The sequence below is a fragment of the Ammospiza caudacuta genome, chromosome 2, assembly GCF_027887145.1.
Source record: "Ammospiza caudacuta isolate bAmmCau1 chromosome 2, bAmmCau1.pri, whole genome shotgun sequence".
Taxonomy (NCBI): Eukaryota; Metazoa; Chordata; class Aves; order Passeriformes; family Passerellidae; genus Ammospiza; species Ammospiza caudacuta.
Window position 1 is genome coordinate 85,635,955 of NC_080594.1, and position 14,065 is coordinate 85,650,019.

Consider the following 14,065-nt stretch of genomic DNA (forward strand, 5'->3'; position numbering starts at 1 on the left):
ATTTACACAATGAGGTTTTATTTATTTTAGTGTCTTGTGCTCACTCTTATAGTATCTGAATGATTTGCGCTTATTTTTAACAATGCAGGAAATATTTCCAAACCACAGATTTTCACCTAAAATGCAGAGCCAACTGCCTTTGTTGTGGTAGATTGCTCTGTGTTGCCTAAAAGTGAGAAAAGTGTAGGGTCTTCCTAACCAGATCCTCAAGACTCAAAATCTTAGTTTTAAAAAAAAAGTAGGGTTTTTGCTAGCTGGAAAGGAACAGTGAGTGATCATTTTATATGCCTGCTAAATCAATCCTTAGATTTCCAATTGAAAAAAAAAACCCCAACATTTTAGATGTATAGAAGTAGGGAAAACTGCTTCAATATCTGATTGCTCATCTGCACAAGTGCAAGTATCTGTGGGGTCAGAGATTATTCTGGGTCTGATTCAACAAAATATTTATGTTAGCCTCTTCTAAAAGTCATTCTTTTTCTTTTCTGAAGGAAGTTATCTAATGCAAGATAAATGAGATTACTACAAACATTCTATTTATTAGCCCCAGTTATTTATAACTAACAGAAATTAGTTGCATTGCTGATTTTTCATTAGCATCTTATCTAAGGTCAGTAGAATTTCTCCCAGCATCCAAAAACTGGGTTTTTTTTTAATAGGTTATCATTCAGTTCATCCCAACAATAACCATTGTACTGTCCTTCCGCACTAAACTTTAAAGTCCTAATTTAAAACCTGGTGAAAAATAGATGCAATTCCTGTCTGCAAGACTAGCTTGTCAACAGAACTAATTTTAGTTTTGTTTGGGGTTTTTTTTTTCTTCCATACTATATTAAATCCTGTCCGGGAACTTCTTATTCTTTCGTTGTTTCTTACGCCACTTCAAATGTCTTTTCAAATCTTAAGATAAATAAGTTTCAAGGTTTCTTGAATTTTGATATAGCCACTGCTTCCCCAGAATTACATTACAAACAGTGCAGAGGTACACTCAGTACAAAACTTCACAGGAAACATTTAGACATGAAGAAGTGCCTTCCTTATAGGGCTGAAAATGGCCTGAATTATCTGCATTGTTAAATGACTGGTCAGCTAGCATTGTCTGGTAACATAAACTGAAAATTGCATCTGCTTTACAAGAGGCATTTGTAATCATATTTTTTTATGTATATATATGCACATACTTAAAATACAAGTATATATATATTTTAAATATAAGAACACATACTTTTTTAAACATTACAATATATTGAAATATCCTCTGATGCTGGCAGACTGGAAGACTTTTATTTTCCCTCCTTCTGGCATATGCTCTGAACACACATCCTCTGTCCATTTCTTCTCTACAAAATAAATTAGCTAGCTCTCTGAACCAGGGCTGATACTTGGCACTCTGCAGCAAATAGTGTAAGCACATTCTCTTCTCCACAGCTTCAACCTTGAGAAGAACGCTGGATTTACAACTGACCTCCTCAGCAGCATGTGGCAACTGAAGCACATAGATGTGAAAATGCCACAAGAGCACTGTGGTCCACTCCTTCCTCAGTTACTATGAGGAAAGAAGACGAATTTACATGTCTATTTGTGCTCCCCTTACTTTTTAAATCATATTTTGACTTTTTTTCTTTCCCCTTTATGATTCTATCTAGTATGAGGAGAATGTCACCCTGTAGATCTAAGGAGAACTTCAGTTTAAATGGACTGGACTCCTGTCAGGTCTATGTAATTCCTCATTAATAACAGTGGGTTCATTTAAGTGTAAAAATTCAGTTTGTTCTGTATGATAGCTGTCCATTTATTCATAAGATCTCTGTTTGACTGAATGAAAAACTGTACTTAATGATATTCCATTATGAGTCGTGTGACAGGTGCAATGCTTTTTCATGCCACTTCCTATTGACTTTGCAGCGAAATATAGATATGCAGTACAGAAGTGAAGGCACCCAAACCCTAATTTCAGAGCAGAATTTTCTGTCTGACAGATAGGTGTGGCAATTCCCCAATACCAAACAGAATAAGCAATGCATCGTAGAGGCTCATCATATTGCAACAGATTAAACGTATTGTCAGTCTGATTCTGCCAATTACTTCCTGCACAGATTTTCCAAGTCAAATGCACACAAAGATTTGTAAAGTATACATTTGCTTAAGGAATCCACATAATAACCACAGACACTCTAATGAGCTATGAAACCTATTTTTAGTCACCAAGGTATTGGTTTTCTCTTAGGATTTTTACATGCTTTACATCTCTGCAGAAAAATTCAGGTATTAACTGTCTGTCAGGATTTCTATTTCTGTAGATTTCTACTTTTTTTTCCTAGTTTTACTTCTAGACAAATCAAGGCATGAATTATGCTACATATTTCTGGATTATCCTGTGTTGCACTTAAAATTCTTATTAAAGTTAATGATTAGCTACACTTAACAGAAATGCAAAATATCTCCATGTCAGTGTCTAGAGTATGTACAGTATATTGCATAACGCCTATTGTCTGCATATGCATGATGATTCAGTTTAGTAATATTTAACTCAGTTTCTTAGGCATAGATTATTTAAAGATAATAATGAAGCAAAATTTGCTCTCTTCTGGTGTGTGTTATGCTGTCCAAACTAGTAGACTGACAGCTGATGTTATTATCAATAATGTACTATAAATTCTTTTTCACATAGCAAAAGACCTTTCAAGTACATGGCAACAAAATACACCTAATTTTTATTCTATCAGCAGTTAAAAAACATTTAAAGCCCAAAAGTTGTCTATTATGTCTTTCTGAAATTGAAGGAGATTTTGAATTTAATTTTTCCATTATTTTACTCCTAATACAGAGAAAAGTGAAAAATAGTAGCAGCACAGAAAATTTCTTCCTCCCATCTGACAAATAGGTAAAAGCGATATTCGGATCATTTCATTTGGTCCATAATCTATTTTCTATTCATGTGAAAGGCTAATATTTTTCAGCTCCATCATTTTATACCAACAAAACACTGTTATTTCCCATGCTTCCCTCTCTCCCCACCCCATCCATATTAATTTTAAAAAGACTGTGTGAAATTCACCCATCTGCTACTTCTGTTTAACTTGTATGCTGCTGATTTTACATAGTGGTGGCTGATATTCATGTGAGAAACAAAGACAGGGGCTGGAAGCCTGAATTTATCTATCTGCCAACGAGCTGCCTGCAAAGTCAATATTTTATAGATTGTAACAGAGAAAGAAATATATAGAGTATTCCAAACAGGATAATGTACTCTGTTAAAAGGGATTTTTAATATTTATCTTGCACACAACAAATCAGGAATAAGGAAAGATCATTTAGCCTTAAATGTTTTACTTCACTAAATCACTATGAATGGATGTTTTAGAGTTTTGTGCATGTTGATAAAAAAGTGGTCAAAATTATTTAACATTAATTTGGCTTAATTTTTTTTTGATAACATGACAAACACGGATTTTTTACATGCATAAAAGTAATTAGATTGATTTTTTTTTTAATACAGAAGATGCAATGAAACTAACTATATAGTATAAATTACAAATGCCATTTGGGCTGTATAAATCAGTATAAGTGCACACACACATTTATAAGTATAGCATGTACTTACGTGCACAGATATTTGCTGTGTCTTTTTTTTTAGATTCATTTTGATCTGGCTACCAATGTTACATTGTAGTTCTTCAACTGGTACAACTCATGCACTTATTGCACATTTTTCCTCTTTTTAGCCAGATAAATCACTACATTTAAATTCTAATCTAATTCAGATTAGATTAGAGCAAACAAGAACAACGAAAACATCCATTATAGCTGATCTGGGGAATCCAGCTCATTTGTTTCTATTATCAGTAACAGTGATTCATACATCCAAATAAAAAGTTATTTGTTGATAAAACAAAAATGAATAGAGTATGAGAATGTAATAGAGTTGTGTAGCTTCTCCAGTCCTGAAAGACTTTATGGTACTGATTTCAACACCACAATTTTTTTTTACCTGGCTAGATATTCTTCTGCTTTCTGAAGCTGAATCTTGGAATGGCTGGGGCAGGAGTGCAGCACTGCATAAGAAAGTAAAACACTGATTTAAAAAAAAAAAATACACTTGAGGGTTGTGAGCACTTTGGTGCAGTCAAAGCTTAAGTTTTATCTTTTGAAATCAAAGCAACTTCAGTTAAAGCATTCTGTGTGACAGATGTGATAGTTAACAAGTATTTCTGACTAAAAAACAAGGTTGCACTGTGCAGACCAGCTCACCATTATAGAACTTAGAATGAACATTTGATGTCTTTCTTCTCCCTGTTTAGCTATATAACAACTATATCATGTTTTATGAGACTTAGTGAGTTCACCTTTGTGCCTCACTTACATTCACATCAGTTGCTATCACAGTTTTGCTCCACATCCTAAGTACACTTAATTTTCAAAATAATTTCTTTTTCATTCAATCAATATTTGAAAATTATTTCATTTTCATGTAGTTTCTGTGTTGAAGACAATTATCTTAAAATATAGAATTGAATTAAACCCAGTTTCTGGATGCAAATACATTCACCTGGTCCATTACTTAGAAATCACTCACAGACTGTACTCACAATCAGGGATTTTCCAGGTTATGGAGCAATTTTCTGTCAACAGGCTGACTTGAAAAATGACATAATGGCATTTCATAATGACTGTCTTAAACAACTCTATTCCCTATTTTTGGGTGACAATATAGATTACAACAAATATTACAATCTGAAGTTCATTTTATTTTTGTTCTATTGAATGATCAGATTTATGTCTGAGTTAAGGACATCCTCAAAAATACTGCTGTTTTTCAATTTTTTGTTCTTCACAATCATCCCTTAGAAAATATATTTCCCTTGTGTGTATTTGTGAGTTGTTTTTACAGCTATGTGACATTACACACAATAAGAAAGTGACACCTGTGTATTGCAGCTCCTGCTTGGAACTCATTTTGCTAGAAAAGAGGTCTAGCCCTGATCAACCGCTCACGTAATAAAGTCCTACATTGAAATTAATTGGGAATTTAGAAAACGGTGACAGATTTACCACACCAAAATTTCATCCAGGCAGAAACAAGGAGTAAGAGAGGAAACAATTCAGATTGCCAAGGCTCCCTCCAGAATATACTTCTCTGTAAGAGGGCTTCCTTCCCTTTGGCAGCCTCCCTGCAGCCTGTATGTAGCAGAGGGCCTGTTGAGGGTGTTTTAATGGCTAAGGGGACAAGGCTGACCCTGATCTGCTTGACCAGCACAGCACAAAGACGCCTACAGCCAGCTCACAGGAGCAGCAGTGCCGAGCTGGAGTAATCCTGTGACCCTGGGCAGTGCCTCCAAGCCACAGCAGCCACCAGTGCCCACTGTCCTTTCCCGGTCAGCAGCACCGTCAACACTGCTGAGTTGTGCAAAGACAACTGAGTTATTGAAAAAAGATTTTTGAGACTACCTCCCTGAGTTTTGCAGAAATAATTTCAATAAAGTCTGAAACACTCTTTATGATAGCGTAACTTCTTCAATTCTTCCTTATTTCAAATTGTAAGTGAAAATAGTAGTCATGTAAAAGTGTTTCCAGGTCACTGCACGGGTGCCAGAGCAGGGTAGTATCTGAAGAAAAAAATTATAATACCTTTTAAAGCATTTTCTTCCCTTTCAGATAGCTTTCTGACTGCTCTTTTTTTGAACAGAAGTGAATTTATGGAATACATGTCACTGACATGAATTAAATCGCACCAGAGGAATTTTTTTTTCACAGGATCTCTCACAATCAATTAAGCATTAGTCTGAACAATACCCCAAATCAAACTTCTGCATTTACCTAATATGTCACAATTATTTCTCTAATTTATCTCTGATACAGAATCACAAAATCAATTAGGCTGGAAAAAACCTCTGAGATCATCAAGTCCTTTGACTGAACAGATGAAAAAGGATTCAAGAATTGGACTGTCAGCAAAAAAAATTGGTAAAACATTTTTTATACTTGAAGAAATACTTTTGAAATTAAGAAGTAGTAAAGGTTTCCATGTATAATGCATTAAATAGAATTAGGTATTCCTACCTAATTAAGGATCTTACTAGAGAAATAATTTTTAAAATTATTATAATATCAATCAGATTTTTAACTTCTATTTGCAGAAATGCACCATCAATTGGAAATACGAGTTGTGAATTTAATTACTGAACAAGAATAGCCAAGAATGAAAATGACATTATGAATTTAAAAACTGACTGGCAAGTTTCCATTTTTACTTAGACTATGAAATCCAGCTCAGAATTAACCTAATCTGCCCCATTTTTTGTTTTTACTTTTCCTACTCTTTTGAACTAGAGGGAAATAATTTTGCATTTGTTGCAATTGAATACCAAGCTTTCAGACAACTGATGTTAATTTTGCCTTTTGCAACCCATCCTCAAATACTTTCTGCTGCATTTATGAAATATAAATAGCGGTTGCAAGACTGGTCTCAGCTGCAGCCTGAAGTGTGACTGTCTCTTCCTCCCAGCTTGGAGGTGAAGTGGGAATTGCTTGCAGCACAGCTGCTGCACTGTGGCCTGTGCCACAGACCTCCTCATACCCTGAGGCAGCCCCGTATGCCACAACTGCAGCTTGCACTGAGCTGTTTCTCCAGCCACTCCACCAGTGAGGAAGAACTGAACTACAGATGAAATCTAAAGCCTGGCCAAAAGGGATGTTCTTGATTTAGCCATAGGTTGAAATATCATGATTTCATGCTGTGGTTTGGGAGAAGTGCAGGATTCTCTGGACAGCACCAAGCACATAAGCAAACACAACTCTGGTGAAAGATGACGGCCTAGAACCTGTCGGTGCTGGAGCTCCTACACAACATGTCACTTCTATGGGGAGTCAAGTAGTTAAGTCCTCACAAAGACAATGAAACTGCTGTCAGCTCAGCAGACCTTGCCTGACAGTCCTTATTGCTCTGTGGAGCCAAGCAGAGCAAAATTAAATGGATGTGATGGAATTATTTCTGAAGTTCTTTCTCACACAGTATACATGAAGCTGATGGGTATGATAAAAAGCATGATAAAGAAGTCTCATGTAATTTTTTGGTTTTTATTTACTAATAGAAAATAGGGTTCACAGAGTAGCAAGAATGCCATCACTGTGAGGAGGAATTTCTAGCTGTAGTCTCTGGGATTAATCACTGTATATGACACCACCATTTCATAGCACCTGGAATGTAACTTCTCTGACCAAACTCTTCCTGGCAGCAGAAGTGAAAACGTAGAAGTGCAGGATCTCATCTCAATTCAAAGCGGATAAATGCAACTGACAAATCACCTTAAGCATAAAGTAATCCATGAGTGGGTTAGTGCAAGTCCCATGTGCAAAATCCTGCTAGACATTAGAATTAAGGAAAAGAGAGGACAAGGATATACTACCTGTTTCTTAAATAACTACAGCAGATGTCCACATGATTCATGGAGATTTTTCAGGAATATAAAATCAAATCCAGCCTTCTCGGTAGTTTAGCTAGTTTATTCTACAATTAATGCAGACTTCAAAGAAATGGCAATCAACTGGGAAACACACTGTCAGCTCTGAGGGATGTCACAACCCACGCAGAGACAGCATTTTGGATGTGGGGAAAGCTCCTTCCAACCACGGGTGGTATATTTATCCTCTGCATCACCTCTCCCTGTGCACCTACTCCATGGGAAGGAATGAAAACCATGGGAAGGAGGCAGGAGAGGAGGGTCCACTAGAGTGGGAGGCAAGGCAGGGTTGTGCCACCTATCTTGTTCTCCAAGAGGTAGATGTGGAGGCCTGAATTAATCATTCATCCTCCCTGTACTTGTCTTTTCATTGACTCATTGCAATTCAACTTCGTGTCTTGCCATTTACTGTGACTGGACAAATTCCACCACTAGTTTCAGAATCTTGGTTAGGAGACACAAGAAATGGAGATTAGAACAGTCAGGTGTCCAGTTATGCCCAGGACATGAGTCCCCTTAGAAGATTCAAGGTTAACATTTGAGGGACTGGTGGGAAGGAAGGATTTCAAAGTAAAGCTCTGGGAAGAAGGTTCCCATGAAGGGGGAAGGAACTTCTGAAAATCTCACTCCTTCTTTAGCTCAAATTTTGAAAGCAAGCATTTTGTGGAGGATACCCTGAATATCCTAGTTTGTTTGTCTTATTAGTTCTTTTATAAAAATTACTAAGGTTATCAGAAAAGCTTTTTCAACATAGATTTACAATAAGAAGAATACTCAGGCTACATATTTATGATTTTTTCCTCAGATCAGCTATCACATTGATAAAACAGATACAATACCTTCACAGCATAATTGGCAAAAACTGTGCCCGCCACATTAACACAGGAGTGTGGACCTGCCATAGATTAATTTGGATTTATCAGTAACTGCATTTAAAACCAAAAAATTTGGTCTAAAAAACTCACATTAACCATCAGGTGTCTCAGTTTGAAAGTGTGGTGAACCAGTCCACTATTACATAGGACACTGTTGTCATCTTATTGCATACCTTCTTAGTGATTTCTCATGGGCATATCCTCACAGCACTGACTCCTTCTTCACAGCACAGCCAACAAACTCCAACTCCCTTCTCACTCAGGTAACCCACTCTTTTATAGCACTCATCCTCATTGGACACAGCTGTGGCCTCTTAAGGGCAGGCCTGTTCCTAATCTTTAGTAATTAGCACAGCTGCAACTCCTCAGGGATGAGATTCTCTTCTGCACTGTCTTTATTTTCTTACATTCTATCCCCCCACAGGATGTGGCCATAATATGCTGTCTATAATAAATTTAAATTTAATAATTTAAGTTGAATATATGAAAATATTCTAAAAAATATAATCAGCAAGATTAAAAAGCCTTTCCTAAGAGGCTTGAAGTAAGACTTGGCTAATAGCTGCACTTGAGCAAAACCAGCTGTAAAGTGATGCTTTTCCCATTTTGTCATTTTTACACCCAGCCTGTGTATGATACATGCAAGGTAAAAGGTGAAGTAGAATTGTGTATGGAAAGTGTGTAGGCTGATAGTTAAATGCTGGGTAAGTACAAATCTAAACTCTAACAGCAGAAGAAAAGGTTAATCTTGATCCATCAGAGGCTGCCTATAAGCCCATTGAACTTCAAACAGCAAAAAATAACTTTATCATCCATACTAAACAGGAAGCCTTATATCATGGTTCCAGGAACTTAAAGCAGGAATGTGAATGTCACAAGCATGAAAAAAATATATAGATAGCATGGTTTACTTTTTGAATGTGAAAGTTACTAAAACAAAGTTAGTTGCTCAGTCTATACAAAAATCATATATGAACCCCTAGAAGAAACAGGATCTGTCCATAAACAGTTTAACTATGTCTCACTAATATTGATTGGAATGGAATCAACAAATCCTAAAAAAATATTTTTTCTTCTTCTGTTCAGCAACCTCTTTCTTCATCAGCTCTTTCAAGTTTGGCTGCCTCTTTTTCCCAGAAAACTCATATATTAAATATATTTCAATTTTAACAGTTTTGGACTTTTTGGCAATATATGATGGGAAGATGCATAGGGTTTTAAAACTGAATTACATAAAAAGAATGGTAAGCTAAACTAGTTTCCGAAAGCAATTCATTTTTGTGATTTTAGTGCTATTTCTGGCTATGCAGTCTGTTATGCAGACTTTTTTTTTCCTCCTTAGTGCAGCTTGATGACTGGAAATAACCCTGTGGGAATTGCAAGTAGAGCAGGGAACAAAGAACAGGAGAGAATATAAATATGAAGGTATTTTCACTTCATGAGAATTAATTATGGGGCCCATGAATAAATATTTGAATAGCATTGTTAGTACAATGCAATAAGAGCTCTCTGGTGGCAAAAATTATCATTACATTGCATCTCATTTTTATTACAGACAATAATGGGGCTTTGACCAGAACATTTCTTTCTTTTTGTTTTACTTGAAAGTATAAGAAAACTCTGTTTAAAAGAATATATATTTTAACTGTGGTTTGTTCTTGTTTTTTGGTTTTTGTTTTGTTTTTTTTTTTTTTTTTACTGTTAAGAATTTTAACTTAATAGATTTGATACTAATAATCTTCTATATTTGCACTGGTTTCCTAAGAGAGCAGGAATTTCTCACCCAAGAAGGCCTGTTTCACAACATAAGTTCTGAAATTTTTTATTCATCTTATCAGGCGTTCATAATGGCTGAATTTGCTATTTTGTTATTTAAAATCAATTGTGATTTTCATTACCTTTAGTGGAAACATAGAAGACATCTACTAGACAGTGTAAGACAAGCTGCTTCTTAACAGTATGCATGAAAATGTATGAAAAAGCTCCACTCATTCCTTTCTGACAGAAGCTGAAATCACTCCAGCTTTTGTGTTGGTATTTTTACAATGCAGGCAGGGTGTCAATACTAATTGCACACGCAGTGAGAAACAAATATCAAAATATCTATAATGCAATTTAATAAAATGCAATGTAAGTACTGGCTCAATGTGTAAGTTGTGAATATATGCCTTGCTACATCAGCAAATTAGCAGAGAAACAGTCTGCTTGACAGAAGTATTTTACTTCCTAAATTTTGCATCCCTGGTGCAGTAGCTCTCCCAAAGTGATTCTCTACACAGCTGGTTAGGAAAAAGTTAGAGCTACGTTGTAGGAAGATCCTGCTCACATAGTTAATGCACAAAAAGCTACAAATAACATCTTATTTCAAGGTCATCATGTGAAAAAGGGAGATTTCCCGAAACCTTTAGTGCTTGTTTTGTCTGTCAGTGCCCCAGGAAAGCCGAGAGCCCTGTGCCCGAGCAGTCTGTCAGCGTGCCCTGGTGGGGGCTCTGCAGGGAGCTGCCGCCTGGGCTGGCCGCAGCTCGGCCTGGCCGACAGCTGCTCTGCGCTTTACCAGCTACAGGGTACCGTGGGTGCCCCTCACTTTGGGTATCCAAGGGGGTGGTAGAGTCACCATCCCTCGAAGAGTTTAAAAAAAGACTGGATGTGGCACTTGGTGCCATGATCTAGTTGAGGTGTTAGAACATGGGTTGGACTTGATGATCTTAAAGGTCTCTTCCAACCTAGAATTTCTGTGATTCTGTGATAACCAAGGATTTCAACAGAGCTTGACCAGGTGTCCCTGCTCTGCTCCACCCACCAGGCTATCCCCCTCAGCATATGCTTAAGGTTGCAGGCTGCAGGGAATCATTGTGGAACAGGTTTTGAGCTGCCAACCACCTTCCATCACGTGAGTAGCAACGATGTTTCACCCTATAATGTCAATATCACTACAATCTCTGTTAGAGTGTCTGTATAACTTCCCAGTTTTCTCTCATTTAACTTCAGCCACCTTTTCCCAAGAGCCTTGGATATAAGTGCATTGTTAACAAAGTTAATATAAGAAATATGAAAGCTAAGAGACACTTTTGCTGACATTAGTATATATTAAGACTTAATGTACAATCAGTGCTTCTCATCTATATTTTGCAAAGCTCTCCGATTTATGTTCCATGCAAGGAATATGGTTCGCAATGTCACCAGCAGAATGCAGGAGAGCAGAGACCACAGTCTGAGTTTGTCAGTCCATCCCAAACTCTTCAGGTCACTTGAAACAGGCCCACACCTAGGAACTGAGCCAGACCAAGAGAAGAGGAAGGATTTTCTAAAGGCAGGAATGATGCCATGTTCTCAGAAGGCTAATTTATTATTTTATAATACTATATTATATTAAAGAATACTATACAATACTAAAGAATACAGAAAGGATACTGACTGAAAGTTAAGAAGATAATAATGAAAACTCATTACTCTTTCCAGAGTCTTCACACTGGCTATCACTGTGGGTAAACAATCTCCAAACACATTCCACATATAAGCACAACACAGGAGAAGCAAATCAGATAAGAATTATTTTCTTTTTCTCTGAAGTTTCTCAGCTTCCCAGGAGAAAAATCCCAGGCAGAGGGATTTTTTTCAGAGAATATGAATGCTACAATTTTCTGAATTAGATCTGTGCATTTAGTAGGCAATGTCTCATAGGACAGTTCTTCAAGTGTAGAACAACTAGATAGATAGATAGATAGATAGATAGATAGATAGATAGATAGATAGATAGATAATGAAGTCTTCTTGTGACTTTCCTCTCACCCTTTTTGTCACATTTTTGTGGTAATAGGTAGTAAATCTGTTTAAAAAGTACTAGGGGAAAAAAAGTACTAGGAAAAAAAGTAGAAATGACATTGAAATGTCTGAATTGTACTGAAGTCTCATCATTGTAATAAATCAGTTGAAACTTTTTGAAACATGAGCTGTAAAAATGCAAACAGGTTGAACAGCTCTGCATACCAATGGCAGCACATTTGTGTCAAGAACAGAAAGCTTATATATGCTTAAATATGCCAAATTACTTGCTTGCAAAGTGCTCAGTGTTGAAAGCCTGTCATGCACGCTCCTGAGGAGATGCAAAACCTCAATAGATGTAGGCTCTGAGTGCCTACTTGTAATTAAGAATTTCCTTCCAAAATACAGGTTTTGCATCCTAGAAGCCACAGCAGTGTTAGTATGTAGAAGCTTCATTAACATTTATAGAATATCATCAGTGAAGTTGCCATATCCAGATTTACTCTTTCGCCCTTATCCAAAAAAATCCAAATATAATCAGACAGACCAAGAGTTCTCCCATGTATGTAATTGCAGAAGAGTTCAGATTTTGCCTAATCCAACCAACTCTATCCTGTCTTGTTGCGACTCTTTAGCTCTTCCATTCACACATCTCCCAAGATTTCTCTGCCTTTTGTTATCCAAAAGAAAACAAAATAGAAGTGTGGTAAGTAGCAACAAATATACTGCTGTCAGTGAAACATCTGCCTTGACTGTGGGTTCAAACAAAAATATAGCAATGAAACTGGCTGCTGTTTCATAGATGGCAAAGGCATATGCTCCACATAGAGACTTCAAAAAATAAAAATAAAACCTTAAAAATTCAAGTTTCTCTCATTGTCTAAAATTCCTTCCATCCACTTCCTTTCTGCCCTTGCCTACACATTTCATTAATTTCACAGTGGCCTCCCTAATAATGCCCTCCGTTTGCCATTATCATTGTTATCATAAGCTATGTGGATGCAAACATGAAAAAATGGAGACAGTCAAATGTGTCAGAAATCCAGATCAAAAAAGAAACAAACACACAAATAAACAGAAATGCTTCTTGTTTTACTGAGATTTATGGTCTTTGCATGAGACTAAAAATTCAATCCAAATCTTACTTTTTTCACTGCCTATTTTTTATTAGGCATGAAAATCACTTTGACAATCTAACTACTCTCCTCAATTTCAGAATAAATGAAATTGTAATTCATACATTGAAATCCATTATTTTTCATATATCAATGGAAAATAATCAATAGTTAAAATACTTTTGTGTTACTACTTGTGGAGTTAAAGTTCATAACCTGTGAAAAAAGCCTGATAAAAATGTCTGATTTAGGACACAGAATGTCCTTGGTCAGCATCTTTGCCTCCTTCTGAAGGAAGGAAAATTAAGTGAGACAGTTGAGGTGGATGTTTTTCATTTTGGTCACCCCTAAACAGCATAACAGAGCTTGTTTTTAGGAAAAGCTGTAAGATTTCTCTTTGGCAGCAATTCGAGAAAAGGAGCAGGAAGAGTGTCCATGGCATGCGATACACTACTGGGGGAAAGCAAGCTCAAAATTTGGTCTCATGCAAACTAATATTTTATAATAGCCAGTCAGCCTGTCCTGTGGTGGCAGCTGGGGAACCCCAGTACTCCCCAAGAACCTCCAGCACAGCTCTCCAAGGATTCACTGCTCCCTGCCTCTCCAGCACACATAAAGCCAGTCCTGAGAAAGCATATTTTAATGCAGAATAGAGTGTGAAAAACAACATTATTACACAAGGTCACAAGAATTATAGCAAAAGCAAGCTTCCAGGAATGAATGTGAATGGCTGCATCTTGGACTGAAACATGCAGAGTGTTTTTCAATTAGCAGCATCCTTTGCAGCAAATTCCATTCATTACTTAGGAAGCAGATTAAAATGAAGATAAAGACCTGCCTGTTGATAACATAA

At 36.6% G+C, this 14,065-nt stretch overlaps 1 protein-coding gene and 1 long non-coding RNA gene across 2 annotated transcripts in view; both read right to left on the bottom strand.

The window, feature by feature from the left end:
• NALF1 (NALCN channel auxiliary factor 1) overlaps positions 1 to 14,065 on the bottom strand; it is a 439,284-nt gene that overhangs the window by 327,752 nt on the left and 97,467 nt on the right. The window lies entirely within an intron of this gene.
• LOC131554526 (uncharacterized) lies at positions 794 to 8,577 on the bottom strand. The gene is made up of 3 exons (XR_009274397.1): positions 8,509 to 8,577; positions 3,992 to 4,055; positions 794 to 1,546 (listed from the first exon to the last, which is right to left on the bottom strand). It is a non-coding gene; the product is annotated as an uncharacterized LOC131554526 (long non-coding RNA).